Source organism: Meleagris gallopavo, chromosome 13, assembly GCF_905368555.1.
Source record: "Meleagris gallopavo chromosome 13, MGAL_WU_HG_1.1, whole genome shotgun sequence".
NCBI lineage: Eukaryota > Metazoa > Chordata > Aves > Galliformes > Phasianidae > Meleagris > Meleagris gallopavo.
In genome coordinates this window covers 11,389,477-11,404,210 of record NC_139416.1, presented here as the reverse complement: position 1 = coordinate 11,404,210, position 14,734 = coordinate 11,389,477, and the positions used below count along the sequence as shown (strand labels likewise).

The 14,734-nt window shown below is 37.2% G+C and overlaps 1 protein-coding gene across 1 annotated transcript in view; it reads right to left on the bottom strand.

Annotated features, from left to right (window-relative positions):
• Window positions 1–13,490, bottom strand: part of CDH11 (cadherin 11) — a 231,687-nt gene extending 218,197 nt beyond the window's left edge. The window contains exon 1 of the mRNA XM_085234816.1: window positions 13,402–13,490. The gene's annotated coding sequence lies outside the window, so the exon portion shown is untranslated. The remainder of the gene's footprint in view (window positions 1–13,401) is intronic.
• Between the last annotated feature and the right edge of the window lie 1,244 nt (window positions 13,491–14,734).

Sequence of the window (14,734 nt, the reverse complement as noted above, 5' to 3'; positions counted from 1 at the left end):
GTGTGACAGGTACATGAATGAACACGTAATTTGTGAGGTTAACGTGTCTTTTCAAGACATCTAGTGGCACAAGAACTGAAACCTGAGCAGAGGAAGTGTCTTAGTTACAAGTTAAGGACAAAGGTTCAAAGAGAGTTTGTCATTTAGGAGAGCATTGAATGATGCAGGGATAACGATGCATCTTTCAAAGTTCATTTGACAGAAAAAGATGGGACCACTGAATTATAGAGTATCTGATACAGTGATGTTCAGAAGACCAAAACCCAAAACAAGAGGTGGGAGACAGAGGAAGAAGATAGGAAGGAAAAAACATGATGAAATCTGAAAGGAAGGACAAAATAAACTGGTAGGAGAACACAGATATTAGCAACAGAAGATTTGTTATGAGTGCCAATAGGAATGGAGTGCTTTTTGGAAGAGGACTAGAAAGGGCAGGATAGAATAAATGCATACTCATCAATTCTTTTCTAACACCATTATGGAAATTTTAGCTAAACTTCTGTATGAGAATTGCTAGGTCATGGCCTGAACCAATGATTGAGCACCAGATGAGATGATGTGGCTAACCCAGAGAGCAAGAAGTGCACCTGAGCAACCAGAAGTGGTGGACCCAGGGTCCACACCTCCTCACCCTCATTTAAAGGGTTAGCAGCATCTCTCTTCAGAGATCATGCTCTTCTTGAAATGTCACCAGTCTTCGGAAAGGGTGAGACACTTACTTTGATAGCACCTTCTCAACTAAGTCTCAATGAACACTTTTGTAAGTGTACTCCTATCTGATTAGAAGGCACTACTTTCATCTTCCGCTCCTCCACAACTTCCCTTCTAGCTTTATTTTTTAAAGGAATTCATCTTTTCCATCTCCCTGGCCTTAAAAAATTTCACTGTTCCTATAGTGAAACATAAGATGGAGCTGCAGGAATTAGGTGTGCCCAGCATATGGTGTTTAATCATCTTAGCTCTTTGACACTGTAAACTTGATTATATCACTATATAATCTGGTCTAGTGTCACTGTGTATTACATCTCCTGCTTTCAATAAAAGAGTTGTCTAAGTCAACACTGCATGACTGGTTCTCATGAATTTATGCTGAGTAGCCCAAAATGAGCTACAGTTGCACTTCTCTCCATTCTTATATTATCCATGTGCTGTATTAAACAGCTTTAGACTGATGATGTCTTCACTACCTTCTGAGACCAGAGACTTGTTTTCCCTACATGTGTGGTCCAATCTTCTTTAAGTAATAACATTGCTTTAATTTATCCAATTTTACTAATTAAATAGATCTTATTCCTTCTATTACTGAAGTGTTACTTCACCAGAAATAAGGCGAGTTCACAAGAAATTTCATGCAGAAATACACTTTTGGGAAGACTTGTAGTTTGATGGATAATGTTTGCCACAAAGCAAACTACCCAGTTAACTTGTACGCATCCAGAATATAACACAGCACTGCAGCAACTTCTCAGAAAATAACATCTACAGCACAGGCTCTAAATAGGACATACTAGAAATGAGAACGGAATTTAATAACAGAACAATTGCTCAAAATTTTCTCTCCACAGCAACATAGTTTAATCTGTGTACAAGTTGTTTTGCACAGTGTACCCACATTTATTAAATTAATGCAAACAAAATTTGGATCTATTTGAATTCTCTATTGAAAATTCAGAGCAATCTATTGAACTGATGTGACCTTCAAAGGTAGCTTGCAATGAGAAGCATTCTATTATATACCAGATTTTTTAAAAAATCAATATATTTCCAGTTCTATAAATACAGTATCAATCAATATAATAACAATCTCACAGCCTATTTAATCTCTGTTGAATAATACAAGTTAAACAAAAATAGCAATCCATTGCTTTCAATTAAAATCATTACAGATGTTCCTGAGTAAAGTGTATTTTAACTTTCTGAAATTATAAGACAAGGCTAATTGCCAGAATTTTTTTTTGCTTTGCTTATATTCTATAGAGTACTAAAGAAATATAGACAATGAAAACAAAACACACTTTAGATGTGTTTAATTTGCACATAATATTTTCATAGTGTTATGCTAGATGAATTTTGCATTAAAACAGAGTTGGAGAGCTCATGCACTCATGCAATAAAGCACAGAGAATTACTTTTGACTAGCTCACCACTGCTCAAAATAAAGTAATTCCCAAGCTGAGTTTTTAATCTGCTGTCCATCACTTCTTTTCTTGAAGTTTTAATGTGTCACAAGAAACTGTAATAGATAATCACTGACTCTGAGCTCATTCTGTTCCCAGCAAATAATAAATCATTACCAATAATAAGTAGTGAAACATATTTAGAAACACACAGATTACGGTATTGATCACATCTCTCACACTGGATCAAAACACCTCTCTTCTACCCAGATAATCTCTCAATTTGCAATGTTCTTAAATATGTTTCTACGTGTTCCTTCAGTGACTTCACCAAAAGGCCAAAAACAGATGGGGAAAAAAAAGAAAACAACCTGTTACTGAAATGATATACCTGACAGCAGGTAATACTTCTCCAAAAATTTGCATTCATCATGACTGCTTTAAACAGAAAATGAGTAAATAGAAGAGTCATCTCAATACAATAGCAAGGCTGTAGCCATCCTGCAATACCAAGCATCCAAAAGCAATTGAAAATTTCAATTCCTTCCCATTTATTTCCACAATTCTTTCCACTGCAAGTAGTTTTAATACTGTGACTGGAGCCAAAGGAAAACATCTGCATTACTCTGACAAACATCTTATAAAAAAATATGTACATTCACATATTATTTTTCTGTTTTTATTATAGTATAGAGAGTATAAATAAAAGTTCAAAAATAAATAATAAAATTGAACATATGTATGTTACTATAGTAGTCAATCACTTAAAGTATGTTGCCCTTTAAATGAGGCCTGACAATAGGTAGCAATAAAGTTTCCAACATAATTAAAAGCCAGTATTAGAGATAAAACAACCAGTAAGAAATTGCTAGGTCTAGCTAGCATTTACCTATGAATTCTAATACAAGACTGTTGAGCTATTGACTACAGTGGGAAACTCCTTGTTTAAGCTATCAACAATATCAAATAAATGCTGTCAGACATTATACCAAACTTAAAAAGGCCTTTTCATCAGAGAGGCACTGAACAATCATTATTGCTCACCATATCCAAAATGATAAGGAAAAGCATACACAATAGTAGGCAGTACGACAGAACTCGCCAACAAAGCAGCACTTGTGTTCTTTGTAATAAAATTAGAACAGTATTTAAATTTGTGTATTAGATTTTTTCTTATAGTTATCTTATTTGGGACTGTCACTTCAATGAAGAAAATGCAAGAAGAAATACAACTTTCTAATAGAACAGCAAGTGAAAATTAACGTAAATAAATTCAAACTAAATTTAGAAGAATTAAATTCTACTTTTGCTTAAAATTGATGGACCTAGCACACATTGGAAAAAAGAGTCAAGTGTCCTGAGCTCCCTATTTTAATGGCTGTCAAAATGCCATGCATCACGTTTTTAGGAAAGGAATAGGAAATGAAACAGTGAGAATGTGTCTCACTGTGGTGTGCTCATATCTCAAGCAGCCTATATAGCTTAGGTCATTCACACTGGAAGACACAGTGTAAAAGAACAGAGTGAAGGGGAAATCAGAACAACGAGTTCGATCAGAGGAACGGTACACCTTTCATGGAAGGAAAACTATATGCAGTAATTTTGGAAAACAAGTGGCTGAGAGGAAATATGATAGAGGTCTATAAAATGATGAGTAGTACGGAGATAGTGAATAGGCAATGATTTTTCATTATTTGCCATTATTCAAGGCATAAGTGGTATAAAATGAAATTATGAGCAAAGCAGTTCAAAACAACCAAGAAGAAGGGCTTTTTCTTCACAACTCATAATTAAATCATACAGCTCATTACCCCAGCATGATGCTTCTGCCAAGAGTATACATTTTTACAAAAGGAATTAGACAAATTCCTGGAGGGACTGTCCATCTTTAAGCTTAAGAAGCAACTACTCCGTGTATTACTGGAGCTGAGAGGATGTAATGGAAAAGGCCCAATCTGCAGATACATCTACAGGCACATCACGAATCGCCATCTGCTGCAGCCCGCACCACGACAGGATGCAGTGCTGCACAAGGGCTACGCCACTGATGCAGATCTTACATTCTCTTTGAGAAATCCCACAACCACACGGCAGGCCCTCTAGCCTCTTATCTTACAGAAAGCTGGATAGGAAAAGTAGGCAATCTCTACAGTGATATGATCAATTTCTGAGAATCTGGAACTTAGATTGTCCTAGATGCACAGAATATATGCTTTTCACTCAGAGTTGTCACTTTTCCAAAGGATACAACATTACCAACCTGCTCGGACATGGAAGATCCTTCAGAAGATTTAGGAAGACTTCAAATTTGCAAGGAGTTTGAGATTTCACCCAACATTTAAAAAATGTTATTTTTTTCAAGTATCTTTGTCTTAAATATCTTAAATATAATTCAAAATTTTGTGTAGGTTGAATGACACATCACATAAAAACAGAAAAGGGGTTGCAAAGGCAAGGAAAAGCACTACTGTCACTTTACGAGTGTGTATAAAAACCACATTTTTACCAATTTTTCAGTTTGTATATCAAAACTGAAAATTCCTTCATTTGTAGAAATAAGATTATATTTGAGAAACACAAATGCTCAACTTCAAATTACTATGATTCCATCCTCTGTTAAGTCAAAATACACTGCTCAATTTTACCACATTAAATTTCATGGAGATAGGTCTCCCAAAAAGATTCTCCCAACTTGCAATGGAACTGCTTCTGTTCCAATCAGGACTGCAGGAACAAACTCTCTGCGGCAACATGACAAAACCCAACAAATAGTGCAAGACCACAAAGTAATTTGCTACAGTTGCAGACTAGAAGCCTAGATTGCAGAGCTATCAGTCCCCAAACGAATACAGTGCAGAATGAAACTGATGGATCTATAACCAACAATATTTCACTCTGTTTCAGCTTCTGCTGCCACTGCTATGCTGATAATCTCCTCCCTAAACATCAGCTGCAGGAATATCGTGCATTAATGAGGCACTATTAAATCACAGGCACATCTACCAGGGAAAGCTGACTGGGCTGACAACTTCTGCCATTTGAACAAATGGAAAATAGAAAAGAGTTGTGATAGGAAAAAAAAAAAAAGTTTGCTGTAAGATGTTCTGGGTCCCTGTAGCACTCTTCTTAAGAGGCTTTTATTCTGATGACCCATTTATTGATAACAGATCTTGGGAGCTCTGGAAAATGCAGATTAATTCTGGGAATTGTCTGCCTCAGATTTCCTGTTCTATTTTCACTTCCTCTCTCCCTGCATTTCTAGTCAGCTACTTTGGTGTTTCTGTCAATGACAAAAAGATTAAAGTAAGCTGGAGTGCCTATTTTCCAAACTCTCTTTGATACAAGATGATAATAAGTACTCCCAGAAAGAGAAATCTACCAGATTGATTAATTAATGTAATCATTCATTAAGTGACTGACTGATCTAACAAAGAAAAGATTTATACTGCCCTCATGTAGTGATATTTCCCTGCAGTTTGCCTGCTGTCAAGAATACTCAGCAAAGTTAGGAAAAAAAACACATAAAATATAGTCAACATCTACCCAAAAATAAGGCTGAGATTAAAACAAAACAAAACAGCCACAACAATACATTCACTGGTTCCCAATAGACTCTTCAATTCTTTAGCATCTTAGATTCTAGAACACCATCTAATAGCTTCTTTGCTTCTTATATTAGCTCAACATTAGTGATGTATTAAACTCAGACACAGTAACTGCCCTGATGGGGTATCAGGAAAAAAAAAAAAAAGCACAGAATTAGGCATTGTTAATTAGGCATTTTAAAATAATTTCCTGTGTGCTTTTATGATCAAACAACACAGTACAAAATAAATATTTAAAACTTATCTTAAAAAATAGCTACCCTGATAAGCATAATTTGGAAATCTTTAATGAATTCACCTCAATTAGCCTTTAATTAAATAGCTCATTAAAAACTGATTTGATTATTGCTCCTGAAGAAATCCTTGCTCAACTGTTACGATAGAAAAGGAATTCAATGAAGGTAAGATCAAGCACGTTTTGGAACAGTCTGAAAGTCATATTGTGACAGGGGAAAACTCCCTCAATTTCTTACAACAACCAAGACAATATCAACTAACACATAGCTGATAAGACAGAAAAATAGGGGTTGGGTTGTTTTATTCATAATTCTATTGAGAAAGAAAACAGAACTCGTCATCCATCCTGAATAATTCAGCCCTCTTCTACACTGCTTAATACCAACTTGATCTAGTCTACACTTTCAAAAGAAGGACACCTAAATTTAAGATCTCTGCAGGGGAAGAGAACATCTTGTAAGTTCCCATACACACAAATATAGACCAAGAAAGACATTTCACACTGCAAATGCATTCAGGGCTGATTGGAAAAGAGTACATAAGACTACGTTAGCTATGCACAAGATAAGAGCCATCACGGCTTAAGGATACTGGAAGGGAAACCTTAAAATGTAGAGGTACGTCGCTTTTTATTAAACCAATTCATGGGCTCAGTGAAAAAAATTCCTAATTGCCTACACGCTACTTCAGTTGATCTAACAAAGTATTTGTTTCCTCTATAAAATGCACTTCAGTGACAGCTGCTTTTTGCCATTTTGAGTCAAGTTAACATGACAACTTAGGTTAGGTTGAAGTGAGACAGAATTAAGAAGCAGAGAGAGGAATACAAAAGAGTAGGGACAGGCTGGTAGAAGGAAAAACAAAAAGCATAAATAGATCTTCATATGCTACTTTAACAAGTAGCAATTTTTTTCCTCTTCTATTGGGAAGGAAACTAAGGCAGGAAGACTGTCATACTGGCATGGCCTTGTGTGACTGTTTTACTGAACAGGTCATTGAACAGCAGGACTTAACATTGTCTAAATCTAAGCCACATTCTGTCACTCACATATGTTACAAAGCATACAGAGCCAAACTCATTCACCAATCACAGAAAAATAGCTTAGGAGCAGTTTTTGCCTGTAAACTCCTGTCTGCGGGCTTTAGGCAGGGTCTTTACTTCCCCTTGAGCTGTTATGCTCCTCCAGAAAGGTCAGGAAGAGACTACCCTCAGAAAAAGAGCTGACAGCAATTCAGATGCTTCAAGTGAATGCTACATGAGAAAGTAGCATTATTAGCATATAAATCCAATACAATGCAAGAGTAAACACTAATAATATTGTTGCAAATATTAATAATTTAAATCCAATAGAACAAGCTTCTCAAGAATGCATACATATGTTATGAACATTGCTAATTTAGTTGAGTCTAAAAATACATTTTTTAAATATTTTGTTTCGTTCCATCAATGATTAATACATATGGATAGACACTTAACAACTTATTCATATGGAAATAAGCAGTGACATTCCAGGTCCTCTAAGCAATCAATAACTTTTAACCAAGATCTGCATTTTCTTCTCTGTATAACAGAACTCACAAGAGCTCTCACAGGCTCTCTGAGACTAAGGAAACAAATGTATTATAGGAACTATCAAAGACTGCTAAGCACAAACATATCACCTCTGACTCAGATAATCCATGGATCCTAGCAGGCTCACAAAAAAAGCTGAGCACTACTCCCCACAACCAGCCTTATAGCTGCAGAAAGATATACTTGTGTGATACAGTTCATTTGGTGTTTGAAATACAAACAAATGCTAAATACTGTATTTGAGCAAAGAAAAATAATGAATCGAAAGCATGCACGATGTCAAGACTGATGGTGAGTGCTGTGGGGCAGATGAACCCATGCCATGGGCCTCTTGCAAAGCATAGGAACCATTCTCACAGCTCTGTGTTCTCACTGCCCCACCAGCACCACCTCCATTGTACGCTGCTCGCATGAAAGACATTCACACAAACAGCCCTTGCCACTTCATTCCACAAGCAGCGAGCTGTAACATCCTCAAGAAGTGCATTCCTTCTCTTCTCATCAAGGGCCAAGTCTGGTATAAGCAACAGATCACACTGTCCGCAAAGCTCACCTTCCTTGTCTTCTTTTCCTCTCCCTGTGCTCAGAGGATATCCAAGAGCACACAGAAGGCAGCACCATTTCATAGCAACGTAGACTCTACTCTGCAATGATCTTGCAGTGTGCTTTTTTTCCCCCCCACTCCCCCAGTGGGGAGGATCATTATTTTATAATACTTTGTATATCACTGATATTTTTCTCTCTTAAAAGACCTTCAGGAAGATGTGTCAGCAATTTACACTGTAAATAGGAAAGGAAGTAGATTATTAACATTAGAAAATTACCTGCTGTGTGGATGAGCTTGACACAATAAGATCCGAAGTTCAGACATTCACAGTACTTGAACATGAGATTGAGCTCAGTCATTCAGACACAGCCACAAATTCCTTTACTTTCTGATCACTTCACAAATCATATTACCATAAATTACTGAAATCTCATCAACAGTGAAACATTTTATGAGAAGAAATACAAAGCAGAGGTCACAGTCAAGCTGATTCTAATGAATATTCCTCTTTCTGTTAACAAATCTTAGATTACAACATGCCCTTCATCACTGAGCGTGCTTCAGAGAGGAGACTGTTGCAAGGCTGAACGCCACCATCAGTGGCCACAAGCATCTCCAAAATGGTGTACCTGCTTAATTAGTGATTCTGATTTCATTGTACTTGCCATTCTGAAGAACTGGAGTCAGCTGTGCTGATGGCAAATTCACACTGAGAGTCTTTTTAACCCTCAGCCCTGCACTTAAAAAAAAAAAAAAAAAAGAAAAAAAAAGAAACCTGAGCAGACTGGGGAAAAAAATAAACACCACTGCATGGAAATGGCTTTCGGAGGAAAAATGAGAGGCAAAGGAATATTCTTGACTCCTCTGTGCCATAGGATGATACACTGCAGACTTATTTTGCAACCTTAACAGTGAATGAGCAAGATGACAATCAAAATATCTGATAAAGCAGGGAGAGACACGGATCAATAACCAGACACTACGAGAGAATCTATATTAACCTTAGGAAGTGAGACAAAGCCTCTATCTGCAGCTCTCCAAACTCAAATCTAAGGGGAAAAATAGGTTAAAAAAAAAAAAAAAAAAACACAGTAAGTTTCCACTACACTTAAACTTACCATGTTGTTCCTTTCCATTATTCTTTGAAATACTAAATTACTCAGTAAAACACATCTACTTCTCTGTTTACACAGTGCGGCCATTTTGATTCCACCACTACTGCCCTAAATAGCCTTTTCTATCAGTTTTGTCCATGAGGACATTGGATACTTTAGCCTTGTATTCAAGCATTCTATGTCCTGAACAGCAGCTTCTGCGAGGGAGGTGCTTTCACAATTACATTCCATTCCTATCTGTTTTGTGCACGAGGCCACACCAGGAACAGAGGCTGGTAGAGGGCATGCAGCAGGGGAGGTTGTAGCTGTAAAGTTGGAGAGAATAGGCAGGGAAAAAAAAAAAAAAAAAAACAACTGGAAAATGGTTTCTGGCCCAGGTGGGATTTAGAAGGTTACCATAACACAGTGAAGGGCAGAGGCTTGGGGCAGAATTGCTGCTCCTTCAGGAGTTTTCTTTCTGCTTCCTCTTTTTTGGGATGTGATTTGCAGAATACTCTAAAAAGCCTCCACTGAGTCTATTTGCTTTGTGTAACTAAGTTGTTATGGTTCCAGATTAATAAAGAGCTTACACCTATTCAGCAGCACAGTTAGTGCAGGTCTTGAGCAGTGCCTTCATTAGAAGCCAGTTCTGCTTAGCATGGAAAGTGAAGGGGCAGGAGCTAGCAGATAGCCTAAGCAGGTGCTGTGCTCATCATTAATAACAAGTAGTGAGCTTTAAGAGGAGACCATGTAACTGGCCTCAGAATTTACTTAGGGTTTCCAGTTCTCCTGTGCTTTCTGATAATATAACACACATACAGCTCAAGAATTGACCTAAGTGACATAAAATATAATTTGATGAATAGAAGAGAACATGCAGGAAGCATTCTCCATGGCTGTAAGTCTCCATTATAGGAGAAATCATGCATACTCTGCCTATTATCAACACTTCTCTTCATTCAAAAGAAAAAAAGGCATAGCCTTCCATTTATGTGCAGAAAGGGCATGATCCAAGAAGCTGAGGTTTCATTATCCCAAAACGACTTTAAAAGTAACTTGAGAAATTTTGTGTGCGTTTCTATGCAGGTGATGTAGTTTCCAAAATGCAGATAAAAGTGAAATGAATTCCACTGAACCACTGTGAGGAATCGCTGCACTGACTTGTGCCATTCCTTCACACGTATTAGAACCAAAACCACACCATGCCTGAAGGTGATGCCAGGGAGCCATCTCCTTTCCCACGTCAGTCTCATCTCTTATTTCATCTTTTTCGCCCTGAGTCTTCATAAAACTAAATAAGAGAGATTGCATTTGAATTTAGAACTATAAGGACTTAAATATCCTTCACTTATAAGTTTTGCTTATTCAGATTTTTTTATTAATTTCATGTGATTCAGAAGAAACGAGGTAGCAATCAGTGATTCTGATTCAAGAAAAAGTAAACAGCACCCATGATATTTTTTTGTCAGACCACATGAATTGAAGCATTAGGTTGTCTCCTGGGTGAAACAGTGAACATTTCCTTGGCACAAAAGGAAGTTCCTTGCACTTGAGCTCAGAGTCTGGTCATGCATTTTTTTCAGAGCTCTGCAACTAAGCCCATACGGTTCATATACATGAGACAGTTGCCGTTTTGTGAAGGGGGAAAAAAAAAATAAAAATCAATATAGCATAGAACAATATAGTGTGAGAATCACACATTCTCTTGTTACTGAGGCTTTACACCTCTCCTCTTTCCTGCTTCTTTTAAAATTGCTCCTACTTGCACCATAATATCCTTCATGACACAAAAAATTACATTCCTTTTCCCCAAAGTTCTGCTTAGAAGTAAACAGCTCCAATAGTTCTTCAGTTTCGAAGAAAATACAGAGCCTAACTGACACATCTTGGTTAAAATATGTCGTGATCAAAGATTAAGTCCTCATCATGAAATGGCAGTTCTTAGTAAGATGCTTAAGAGGATAAAACTTTTGTGCGACAGATGTCACAATAAAACAAAGTAAAACTGTAGGATCCAGGAAAATATAAGTCTTTTATTCTTCTCGTCAGTGATGATAAATAGGGGGAGGAAAAGGAAATAACTTATATGCATTTATCTTGACACATCAGTTTTGGTGCATACAACACTTTAAGCAGTCAAAATTGAAAAAAAAATCTTATCAGGCCTGCATCAAATGGATTTGTCTATGTTGAGTTATATTACAAATTACAGTTGCATATTAACACATCTCTTGAGATTTACTTGTGCATCTGTGAGCCTCAAGAAGTGAAATATTTTACTCTCATCATCATTCAACTCATGGTATAATAACACTGCTTTTGCTGCACTTCACTGTGCCCAACTTTTACTGTCTAACCACTGCACTGATGTCATTTTTCATAACAACAAGGCCTCTGAAATTAAAAGCAAGGCAAGAAAGCAGAAGAAACCAGGGATGTGTGGAGGGCAAAATATATGCCATGCCTACAGGAAACCCATCCAAGTAAATGCTCTTCATTTAAAAAAAAAAAAAAAAAAAAAAAAAAAAAAGCAGGTGATTCCCAAAGTCTTACAGCCCAACTTTTTTGCCAAATGCTCAGGAAGTGTCATTAGACAAACCCAGGACAGGCAGTCTGCCCAACTCCAGATACTCAGTTCTGCTATGTTGACGTGCAAGCAAAGCCCTCAAACACAAACTTAGCAAGTTCATTTCTAATGCACAAAACTGAAGTTACGTAAGTATTAGCTAAGTCCACACGTACAGGTTGTAATGCCCATGTGCAAGCAATGAAAAATGACAATACTAATTTCCTAAAATATATACTTTAAAACCTCTTTTAAACATACAGTAACAGTCCTGAAAACATTTCATTTCAGTGTAATACAATGAAACTCTGCTGAATGATTTTAAAGACTAATTCCTTGCTCACCTCTCACTTTTCCAGAACTACATTTTATATCTCTGCTCCTACAATGGAAGCATTGGCTTCTCTCCATCTTGCAGAAAGATATCAAGAGACAAAACACATATTAAGCCTTCTCCTACACATCCCACATACAAGCTACACTAAGCATAATCCAGAAACTTCTCATCATCAAGCCACTAAGAAGAAACTTCCTAGTCTGAATATCAGAAATAAATATGTTTTTGCCGTAACAGCTATGATCCACACAGGAACATGGAAGGCAGAGGAAATAAGTTACTTTATTCACTCACACAAATCAACCACCATAGATGGAAAAGCCTCATAGAACCTCCTACTCCATGCCAGAAAAATAACACTTTAGTCTTCTTACACAACTCACTCACTCAATACAAATAAGCATTTTCCAGCAGTTGAAGAGCCCCCATTAGGCCGGGTTGTACTTTGAATGACAAGAAATGCAGCTTTGGTCAACTACGTATTTGCAGCGATTTACACACATTTTGTTTCCTGATGTGCATTGTTCCTGGCGCTCATATGGAGTGAGGCAAGGCAGATACCCAATAGCTCCTCTCTTCAAATATTCATTGTGATTAACTGAAGGATTAGATTTCTGGCTCTGTAATGGATTCATTTTTAAAACCTTTGAATGTTCAGACCCCATGCTTAGAGAGCGGTTTTACTAGCTAGGAAACAGATATGAAAAGAGAACACTGACAACCTAAGAACTGGACTAGCTTTTTAAATATTAATGGAGCATTCACAGACACATTCCCCAGGCATGGTTGAACTGTGTTTTTCATAGAATTCTATAGATTAGAAAACAAATATAACCAACACTATGTGCTCCTTTAATTTCAGCCTTGTGTAGAGCAGCCTTACAGCTCCCAATGTTTACCCAGATCCTACAAAGCTGGGCTCAGTGGTCAATTAAAAGACTCGACATTATTTCCCTTCTTCTGAGACTGTGTCTCATAAATAGGGCCAGAAGAATCTCAGGAATTATTACTATGCTGGTGGAATATTTTGTTGCCTCGTGCAGGAGCCTCCAGTGCATTCTTACCCCAGCCACATGTACAAGGAGTAAAACAGATCACCCGTTGGCCCACTGCTTGAGAATTGTGTGGAATGGCTTTCATCAGTGCCAAAGCACAGCAGAGACCAATTCCAGCACGTAGGGTTGCAGAGCAAAGCGCTCTTAGATTTGCATCTCATTTGAAGAAATAGACAATTTCAACTTGCAAAAATGTCTTCCATACATTACTTCCAATTATCGAAAACAATAAAACACTTACTACTCAGTGCCATGCTTTCAAAATCTTACCTTTCATGTCACCAGTCTTTCAAACTGGGCAAAACGCTCTTTTCCACTCTTGAAAGCAGGCTGCTTCACCTCCTCTCATGGACCATGAAAAACACACCTGTAGTTCCTAGAAAATTTTACACACAAAAAAAAACGTTTAGAGGAATTAGAGTTTATGACGATTTCTGATGCTCTGCATAAGGTAACAGGTCTCCCCCAAACATGAGACACAAAACAGGAGGGTCTCCCTGGAACCTGAGCTGCTTAGATTTACAGTCACAGGCAAAATCACAATTCTGATTTGAAATATAATTGCCAACGTGCAAAACTAGCTTTGTCATTAGTGTGAAAGCAACAACTACAAGATCTACTCAAAATCTTTTTCAACTCAACACAAACAAGGTTTAATGAACAATAGACAGATATTTGAAACAGAACATGCTTTCCTTGCTGCAGAAGGCTTTAAGACTTATGTCAGAGATGATCTCATTTACTCTGTTATGGGAAGGAGATGTGAGTAATATAGAGCAATGGATAGAAAGGAAAAATATATTTTTCTGTATAGAACATGCACAAACCTATTTATGATATAAATAAATAAAAACCAGAAAATAATCTTGGTGAGTTATATACATATACACACACTTTATGTAAAATGAAATGAAAAACATTAATCAGCACTTAATAAGCCCAAGATATCTTTCCACAGAACAGCTGATAAGCATTCTGCTCTCCTTCCCTCCCACAGCAGCACTGATCGCCAAGTGAGTAAAATATTTTCGGACACTTGGTGGTTTGATCAAAATCTCCTGAAAGGTTCTCTTATGTCTCCTCTGTTTCCTGTTCTTTACATTTCATCCAGTATAACAACAGGGGGGAAAAAAAAAAAAAAAAAGACGACTTCTGTTATTTCAGCTGGTAAGAATTTAAAAGCCTCACTGTAAGTGCTGTGAAAACTGACAAAAAGATGCTTACTGCCTGTGGCATGCTAAAGGAAGGAATACTTTCTCAAAGACTCTATTGTTCCTAATAGTAAATAAATAAACAAAAATATTACCGGAGTCACACAGTAGTTAATGACCAAAATATACCTGAGTAAATTAAAATTCTTCACAGCTTTCATTGTTTAATCCTTAGTCTGAAAATGCTAAATTAGTCTAAATAATGCTAAGTACAAAATATGACAAAATTGGGGCCCAATCTAGCAGAAAAGTCTCTAGCCTCCTTGACTATGGAGACAGAGCATCTGACTGGAAACAGCTCCATCTTGTTCAGAGGAGAGGCTGTAGCTGCAGATGTCAAGGTGCAGATCAATAGAGAAGCTATGAGCTGCAGAGCAGATCGGGTAGCAGAA